Raw genomic sequence first — 9,910 nt, forward strand, 5'->3', positions numbered from 1 at the left:
CATCAGCAAACTGATAATTTGGTGTAACTTTACTGTAGTTTTGTTTTATCCTTTGTTTTGAATGTTTTAAAGGAATTGTTTGAGTTTTTTGAAAACTGACTTACCCGCTTTTTGATGAAAGTTATATGACACGATTGATACCTATGTCATGTCTGTCCATGTAATATGAAACTACAGTCAGTATCGTCCTAGTTTAGCTTAGTTTAGCATAAAGATTGGAAACAGCATGTATGGCCCTATCCGAAGGTAACAGTCCTGCCAGCATCTCTAAAACTACTTTAATACTGTATATCTTTAACAAGTGACAAAGTGGATAAAAGCAGCTTTTACACTGCCTCTTCAAGGCGTGAATTTAATGCCTGGCGATTCTGTATAAAGGTACAATTGCAGAGGGGAGGGACAGTGTTGTCTTGCCTTTGAGCCGGCATTAGTAGTAGCAATGGTCGAAATGGTGTCCGTCCCATGGGACAGTGGGCAAGATGGGATCATGGGCTGCACGGTTGTGTTGTTTTGACGATGTGTTATACGTACAACCCACCACGAGACTTTAAAAAAGTAGCTGATAGCAGTTAGCAGCTAACGCTAAAAAGAACAACAAAAATGTCTGCAAATTGGGAAACAATGAGGTCTGGGACCTCCTTAGAGGGCGAGATTAGCTGCTGTATAACCAAAAAGTTAAATCATTGTTATTGCCATGTTGTGCCATTATAAAGCGCTGCCGATGTGTTTGTTATATGTCACACCAGAGTCCACAGCTGTTGTGTTACACATCATGCCCGCCATGCCTCTTTTTATTCCAGGATGCTGGCATGCTGTCTAAAATCACACACTGGAGCAGCATAATGCCGCCGTTGTTTGGCTCTTTGTAAAAATGCAATGGTGGTATGAAAAAGGGATTTTGTGGCAGCCCTGTTGCGCCATCTCTGTGTAAAAAGGGCTAAAGTCTCCGCTGGTTGCCTGGCAACCTCACAGTGATGACAAGATTCCACAAAGTCAATAACCCAGCCAAGGAATAGTCCAGCACATTAACACCCTAAAACCCAATAAGTCATTTTTGTCAGTTTGTCCAGTCAGTTTGTTTGTGAGCTTTAGAGGTGCTGGTAGGTCCATGTTTCCATACGGATGCAGCCAGGCTAGCTGTTTCCCTATTTCCAGTCTTTATGCTAAGCTAAGACAACTCACTGCTGGCTGTAGCTTTATACTTAACTTCAGTGGCATCAATCTTATCATTTAACTTTGCACGAAAGCAAACTGAAATGGGTAGTCTTGGGGGAACTCCTGTCACAGAGTTTATCCCATAGTAGTAGGCCATGATGAGCTGCCACATGTCCAGTCTGTGAGCCTGGGGCCCAGCATGTTGAGGTTATAATGGAAGGTTTTGTATTACTGTAGAACATGTAATGGTTGAATAGAAACGCCTCTTCTGTTCTGTCATGTCTCCGTATCCTGTGGAGCTCAATGTGCTTTGCTTTTTGTTCCCATCCTGACTCCTCCCTTTTGTCTATTATCTCTGATGTTTTTTATTCTACACAAACTGTAAAGAGTTTCTACCATGTCCAAGATGTGTACAGCTGTGCTCCAGTCTTAACAGTTGTTATGGAAGGAATAGGGTCAGATGTGACACAGCCTGACAAATCTGACTGACTGAAAAAACAACAACAACTCTATTTCCCATAATTTCTTGTAGTAAAAATATTTTTGGCAGCTGGAAAAGGGGCGCCCATGATGTTTCTCTCTCTTTTTCAGTCTTTCTCCGCATTGATCTGCTTCTCCTGCTGGGTTATTATTATTATTATTATTGCTGCTGCTGCTGCTCTGTGGCTGTTGTAATAAAAATACAAAAGATCTTCAACAGGAAAAATAACAACTATGATGTGAAATAATTTCAATCAAAAATAAATTGTCTGTGAATATGTTTCAGCTGTGTGTGGCATGTGTTCTGTTTGATCTTTTTACAAACAGTATTTATCCACCTTCCTGTCACTGACACCAGTGATCACCACAGTACTACCACCGAAGTTTAACTGTTGTGTTTGGAAAACATTTTAAGGTCCATTTTTAGGTCCAGTGTGTAGGAGTATGTTTGTAAGTATGTTTTCTTTAGTGTATAATCACCTGAAAATAAGAGTCACGTCAACAAGCCGATCCTTGTCTACAGAGTCTGCCATGTTGCACCACCATGTTTCTACAGTAGCCCAGAGCGGACCAACCAAATACTGTCTCCAGACAGCGATGGCCACCACAGCAATTGTATAACCTCTGATTATCCGGACACTTATCTCAAGTTTGAGGAAGAAAGTGAAGGAAATGTTAGATGAAGCAGCCAGAGCTAGTCAGTGGCTTTGGATGAGGAAGAATAATGTCAGTTGGGGGCCAGCAGAGGGAACTACCAAGCAGGGTACATAACTCCTTGAGATCAGGTAGAGAGATTCACCAATCAGTCCTCTCAGGAGGAAATCCAGGAAGAGGAAGGTTATTTAAGTGTGGGAGTGGCCTATTTGAATCCCTTTTGTTTGAGACCATTCTGCAAGGTGAGTGTGTTTGCTGATCCTGTGAGTTTATCTTCTCTATTTCCTTTAACTTTAGCTTAAATTGGAGTTATGCTATCTAACGTATGAAATAGAGTATGGTGAATGTGCTAGGATAGGTAGTATCGGCACTGTCTCTACCTAGAGCTCGCATGAACGTAGCCTGGGTTTGTTGAAGGTGGCAGTGCTGTTTGGGCTGAGAAAGCCATGTGTAAGTAAGGTAAAGGAGGATTTTGGGTTGGCACAGGGAGCAGTGAGACCTGGCATTAGGGGAGTGTCTCTGGGACGCCAGAGATCACTGTCTAGCCTCCTGGAGGTGTCGTGGGACCAACTAGACTAAACACTGGTTCTCAACTGATGACCCCAAAGACATGATAGTTATCGCTGCTCACTGGTCTGTATAGTTAAGCCTTGCCATAATAGCTTATCATAGGGCTTAGGAGGTTATTCACTGAGTGCTGATCCTTTTTCTAGAGCACAAACTTCTTGTGTTTATTTGAATTCAACCACTGACTGTAAAATAAAGATGTAACGTTACAGTCAAATGTCACTGCATCCAGACGCCATCTCACTCCTTCCACTTCCTGCAGTTCTCAAACTCACACAACTGAAGTTACACCCAGTAACTACTATTACTAACAGCAGAATGTTACCAGCGGAAACACTGGGTGTTATTGCAGCTTCAGTGTGGAGGGTTATGATGTTTATCACAACTTCTGCAATATCTGCTGCCTTTCGACACACAGCTCCGCTCACTGACCGAGCAGCAACTCCAGTCTCTTGACCAGTCTGTGGCACGGCAGCCTTTAGTGTTATTAGGCTGTTATTCATGAAATGTAACCAATCAGACAGAGCTGTGGGTTGGGCATTGAGGGAGGCGAGGAGTGGTGAAAACAGAGTATTACATTTTTCAATTATTTTATTTTATTGGCTATCGTATAATTTTGTTTTTAACTGTTTATAGTAACAAAATAAGGGTGTGCCCAGCTGAGAAAGTTAGTAGCACCAGTACTACCAGTGGTGCTACCATTCTCATCTACAGATTCTGTTTATGTATAGGCTATATTTATACTTTTAATTTTGTTTGATCCTATATTTTTAACTCTGTACATCAGTATATTCAACCTTTAAAAAGAAAGAAAACAAAAACCTGAAAGCATCCTCAAGGTAGGGGCTATAGGTCAGGATATCTTGGGCACTGTTGCATTGATTTGACCATTCTTTTTATTTGTCTAAATAGCTGGTGTATCCCTTTTACATACTTTATTAAAAGCATCTTACTCTACATTGTCACTGACTGATACCATACCAATTCTGTGCAAGCCAACGTAACTGAAGCAATAATATTCTCTAAGCAGAGTATTCAAACATGAGACTCCAAGGTCATAAGCATTCTCTATAAATGAAGTATAGTAAGTCAAGGTCTACAACTGTTTTTTGTACAGTGAAATTATGACTCCATTCTGCTTATTACATCTCTACATTCTTATCAAAGCAGAATGTTGTCGAAAAGCCAGTGAAGGTAGACAGAAGTAGAACTGGAAAAATGTTTTCATCAATAAATGAAAGGGGATGAGAAAAATAACCACTGACAGGTAGGGCGGTGAAGGCTGTTTTGACATCAGTTTGAAAATTATGACAACCAATCTGTTGTTTTAAAATATTCTGGCTTCTGCTCTGTATTTAAATACTGCATGTTCACTTATTTCTGGCTTTTTTCCCCTTACAGTTAAGTGTTCATATAGTCACTGGCTGGCTGCCCACGGGCCAACTCTGGCGCGTCGATTGAGCTAGTCTGATTAGATCTCTTTGCACATAATTAATATTTAAAACCCAGAAGAAGAAAAAAAAACAAATAATGGACATTTTGCCATAATAAATCCTGCAAACCAGAAGAAATCAGGCCCGTGGTGGCTCAGGAGGTAGAACGGGTTGTCCACTAAACCAAAAATCAGTGGTTCCATTCCTGGCTCCTCTAGTCCACATGCCTAAGTATCCTTGGGCAACAAACTGAACCCCAAATTGCTTCAATTGAGTATGAGTGCAAGTGTGGGTGAATGTTTAATGGAGTAGCCTTGGCCCCCAGTGTGTGAATGTGACAAGTAGTGCAAGTTGTTGAATGGTCAGAAAAATAGAGAGGCCCTACACCATTGCAAATCCATTCACTAGAATGATGCAGGCCAGCCGTTAGTGTGCCAAAGTGTGCCCCTCATCCACACCCAACAAGCAAGGAGATCAAATCAGGAGTGAACAAATATGTTTTTTCTTAATTTATTCATTCAATCTTGAGGGCTGTAAACACTCAATTTTCCAATTATACCAATTTTGAAATTCCAAGACTGTTCTGAGCATTATTTAGCACCCTTTCTGACAAGATAGCTTAACTTGGTTGGTACCAATGGATGCCTTAGGTCCTTATGATAACTGTAGCTTGATCACTGTAACTTTAAAACCGAACCCCATACCGCAGTTGTTTATTTATTTATTTTCTAAAATTGACTGACACATTCCTCACCTTCAGCTCTGCCTGCCATACCTGCTGATGCTTTACATTTTTTTTCAGATATTTGGTCAGTGTCCATCTGCTGCTTTCATTTTCTTATTCACTCTGTACCCTGACTTTTCCTTTAGGAGTCCCTGATTGTTGGTGAGGCATTCTGACTTAGCTAATCAGGCCGCAGTCCGCCTCATGTGTTTACATCAGAAGTCCTTGTGATTTCTGTGCGTCATGCACCTGTCCCACGTCAGATGGACAGTGCCATTACACAGTACCGGCAGGGGGGGTGGGAGCATCAGATGGCGTGTGAAATGTGTTTTGATTATAAAATTGCATTTATTTATCATATAAATACACATAACTTCTATTGCCAGTGATTTAAGTCAGTAAGTAAATTGCTTAACTTGATCCCATTTAAAGGTCAACCATAGACCTTTTCATGGGCCCCTCCTTGGCCTTTGGCGGGGACCATCTGTACCCTTTGCCCCTGACAGTGAGCCTGGTTCTGTGTACTTGGTCTAATGGCTTCTGAACTCCACGAACGTCAAGCAGGCATTAAAGGCATGTTTTCTTAATAAAAAAAAAATAAAAAAAATCAACAAATTACTCCATTTAGCAAGCATGATCACAGATGGACTAGCTAAGTGGCCTTTTTGTTAGACTTTTTTTGTATTTCATCAAGCAAGTTGTAATGCCCAACAACTGCATTTGAGTGCTAATCCTGCTAGAATGCATGAGCCCCTTTCTCTTCGACTCCCCTTGTCACAGCCAGCAGAATAAACGCAAACAAATCAAGCACCCTGTGGAGCAGCATCCATGTTTCCCTGACATGCCATCACTGTTGGCATGCAGCCAGGTAACGATATAGTTTCCAATAAGCCTTGGCATTGTTTGTCACTGTTATGAAATTAAACCCACCACGAGTGCATGGGTATTGAAATAAATACATATGTAAGTAAGTAAAAGATGTGCCACTGTATATAACTTTCATTTTATTTAGTTTTTTATAAATAATTATGAGGGAGGTGCCCTTCTTTTTGCTTGAGCACCTCCCCCCAAAATGTCTATGCACAGCCCTGTAAAAAACTGTAAAAACAGAAATAATTGTTGAATTTTTAAACGTCCGACAGTCCTTCAACGCATCATGTGTGACATTTGCTTCCTTGAGGTATCGTAACAAGATCTAAGCTTAGAATAGTGATATATCATCAAACTTACTATAATGGGGCTTCAAAAAAAAAAAAAAAATACACTGAAGTCTGTGCTCTGTGACAAAAAGACAGTGAAACTTCTACTGAACTGCAAGTTGTTCACACAGAAGAGGGAACAAGACAGGCTGTAAAAATGTAAAAAGTAAATGTAAATTAACACGTACTGAAGTAGAAGTTTTGGGGGTGTGGAGTAATGTCCCTATACAGTTTAATGTTCAGCACTTAATTGTGTACCCATTTTAAGGCACGCTATTGTCGGAGCAATGTTGAACTGTCACTGTAAAAAGTATTTGTCAGAAGTGGGATTCGAACCCACGCCTCCAGGGGAGACTGCGACCTGAACGCAGCGCCTTAGACCGCTCGGCCATCCTGACTTGCGTAAAATTTGTCAAAACCTTCAGTTATGTAGATACTGCCGTTGTACTTTTCCTAGGTCTGTTTTAAGTCTATTTATTGTGATCTTGTATTTATGTATTCTTACTACTACACGTCATTTGTTTAGCGGGAAGGCAGGGTTATTCTGTTTTGTGGCTTAGTAACATAAGCAGCTCAACTTTATGCATGGCGCTCTTACTCCCTCTGCTGGTGATTTAACTGTAGTTGCACAAACACTTGCCTACAGTAATCGATTGTTGCCAACAATAACTTGATTTCTGAAAGCATCATCATATTCTGGAATAGTCTGACTGTTTTTAGTGGCTTGTATTTTAGAAGGAAATGACAATATAGTTTATTATATTATATTACATTACATTTATTTAGCTGAGGCTTGTCTCCAAAGCAGTTTAATGCAGGTTTATTGAGTGTGCCAGAACCATGCAACTAGATCAGTTTCATAAGACAAGCTGGCCTCTTTGCCCAATCAGCCTGAAACCAATGATTTCCTTCTTCAATTCCATTCAGTTTTATTTATAACGCCCAGTATCACAAATCAGAAGTTGCCATCCATCTGTCTTTGGACCCTCAAAGTGGATGAGGAAAAACTCCCCCCAAAGAATGCTTTAACAGGGGGGAGAAATGGCAGGAACCTCAAGTAGAGCAACTAAGGAGGGATCCCTCTTCCTGGATGCACAGAAATGCAATAGATGTGGTGTGTACAGAATAGATCAACATAATAAATATACACTGATCCATATATCTCACTTGTAGCTATACCTAATAGATATCTCTTACCTCTTTTTTGTGTTTTTAGATCTCACAACAAAGTTTTAGTAAAAAAAAGTTTTACACTGAGTTAGCAGGACTCTGTTATGCACTGTGAAATGGTGATTCGTCCTCACTCATCAGTTATCAGGCACAATCGAGTACTTTGACCTAGAAGTGAGCAATTCAATATTTTGATTTAGGTTTGTTCATCAAAAATCACTTTCAGCCCTTACTAGGTTCAGGCAGTATAAACGTGTGAACTCATGAGAAGGCTAAGGGAGACAATGTTCTCTTGTAGATTACATGAGTAATCTGTACTACTGCTCTCTAACCACTGGTGACATGGACAGTCGGCATTTCACAGGAATCTGACCTAATTCTTACTAACAGGGAGAGGTGCAGTCAGCTTCCTGAATTGTATTCGTGCTGCTGGTAAAGAGAGTTCGAGTTCAGAGTGTGACCCCACACACAATCTAGTCAGCTGATGTGGCTTCAACAAATTAATTTATTCTGATCATTGGAGATTCTCTCCACTTTTTGGAGAAAGAGCAAAGTAATGATCATGAGCAGTGACACTGAGGAGGTGTTGATTCACTAAAACCTCAAGCAACTACTCATCGATTTAAGGGACAATTATAATCAAGTATATATATGACATATGACAATAATGTGTTTTTTAAAACATATAATAACTAGAGTGTCCTGGTAACAGCTGATCATTTGACTGAAGTTCAATTCGTGGTCTTAGTTTCTACTCCAGCCTGTTGGTAGAAGATAGAAATATTTATTGGTCCATTTCGAGCCCCCCATAATCAGACAGAAGTACTGCTTCTCCTGGTTCTCATCTCTGTTTCATGATACCATATTTTAGCCACAATAATTCTGTATACTGTATGCTCAGTAGAAACAGAGGAGGACAAAATTGACAGAGAAAAAGTCTCTAAAACAATGTAAGCATACAAGATTTGGTCATGTTCACTGCTCTTATTCAGGGCCTAAAATACACTATAAACTTTTATCATGTGAGGTGCTTTCTTAACCTTTTCCAATAGGTAGCACCCTGTGCTTGCAAACTTAATTTCTTGGTTTAGTTTAGTTAAGCCCTTATATTTGTAGAACATAAGACTATGTCCCCTGAGAATTAGGTGTGTGGTCTGATGAGTCCACATTTTGATTTGCACATTTACTTAGTGTCTGTTTAAGGTGGAGCTTTAATCTCTAATGAAATGCTGGATAGTTTAATAAAAAATAATGCATTATATTTTAATTGTTATATTTTGTGAGTAAAATCTGAATCTGCAACGTAACAGTAATATGTCTCTGTCAGGTAAATGTAGTACAATGTTTTCCTCTGAAGTAGAAGTGCACAGTAAGTATGTATAGTTGAGTTTCATTTTTTTAAAGTGCCGTGAGGGCATTTTGTATGTTATTTTGGGGTACAATGACTTATAGTGGTAACATAATTTAATATTTCTTGCATCTAAAGATAATAAATCTATGACTTGTTTAGGGCCCCAAGCAGTTGTGAACCTTGCCTAATGATAAAGTCTGCCCCTATAATTTTTCCAGTGAACAAGAGTGTGTGTTAGTGGTGTTTCTGAACACAATTAGCCACGATTTGGGTGTGTGACAAAACTATGTTATGGCAGGTGTATTGCTCAGGACTCAAATAAGCGGTGTCGAGAGTAAAGTTTGGATGAACAGTTCTCGGGAAAGCTGAAAGCAACAATACAACAAAAGTATACTCATGGTATTCTTTGGTGTGTGTTTGTGTTTGTGTATCAGATGATGGTGGTGTACCTCCCTGATGAGATTCTGCTCTAGGAATATATTATAATTAAAAATGGAATCATTTACTTGGGCACCTGGCATTACATCAGCAATGTTCCCTTGGATTGTGAACAGGTAATTCTGCACAGACATATGGGGTGCCGTTTGTAAAGGGACACTAACAACTCAAAGTACACGTCAAATAAAATTTCTCCAAACATGTTTCTTGTTATTTTAGGTAGTTATTATCACGCTAATGTATGTTCAAGTGTTCATTTCCCCCGATAAGTTGGTTTTAATTCGTTATTTGATTCTATAAACACAGTCTGACCATCTCGAGCTTTTATTTTGGTACTTCTGGTGACCGGCAGTGTGAATTTGCATATTAGCTAAATATTTAGTTTCACCCAGAACATTTAGATTTAACATTTAACATTTAGATTTATATTTAGCATGTAGATTTAACATTTAGATTTAGATTTAGATTTAATATTTAGATTTAACATTTATATTTAGATTTAGATTTAGATTTAATATTTAGATTTAGCATTTAGATTTAGATTTAATTTATTGCTGTAAATGTGGTAAAAGGTGACGTTAAAAAATTCACAATACTTTTTTAAACATTGTTTCAAGCTAAATGTGGCAAAATGCTGATGTTATTTTCAGCGTGAGCCACTTTACAAACGGCACCCCATACAGACATGCACAGACTCAGACACACACGTACACACACACTTATGTGAATGAGCTGAGTA

The 9,910-nt window shown here is 39.3% G+C and overlaps 1 non-coding gene across 1 annotated transcript; it reads right to left on the bottom strand.

Moving 5' to 3' along the window:
• Positions 1-6,527: 6,527 nt before the first annotated feature.
• Positions 6,528-6,610, bottom strand: trnal-cag (transfer RNA leucine (anticodon CAG)). Its single transcript has one exon. It is a non-coding gene; the product is annotated as a tRNA-Leu (tRNA).
• Between the last annotated feature and the right edge of the window lie 3,300 nt (positions 6,611-9,910).

This window comes from Epinephelus fuscoguttatus, linkage group LG4, assembly GCF_011397635.1.
Source record: "Epinephelus fuscoguttatus linkage group LG4, E.fuscoguttatus.final_Chr_v1".
In the NCBI taxonomy this organism is placed as follows: Eukaryota; Metazoa; Chordata; class Actinopteri; order Perciformes; family Serranidae; genus Epinephelus; species Epinephelus fuscoguttatus.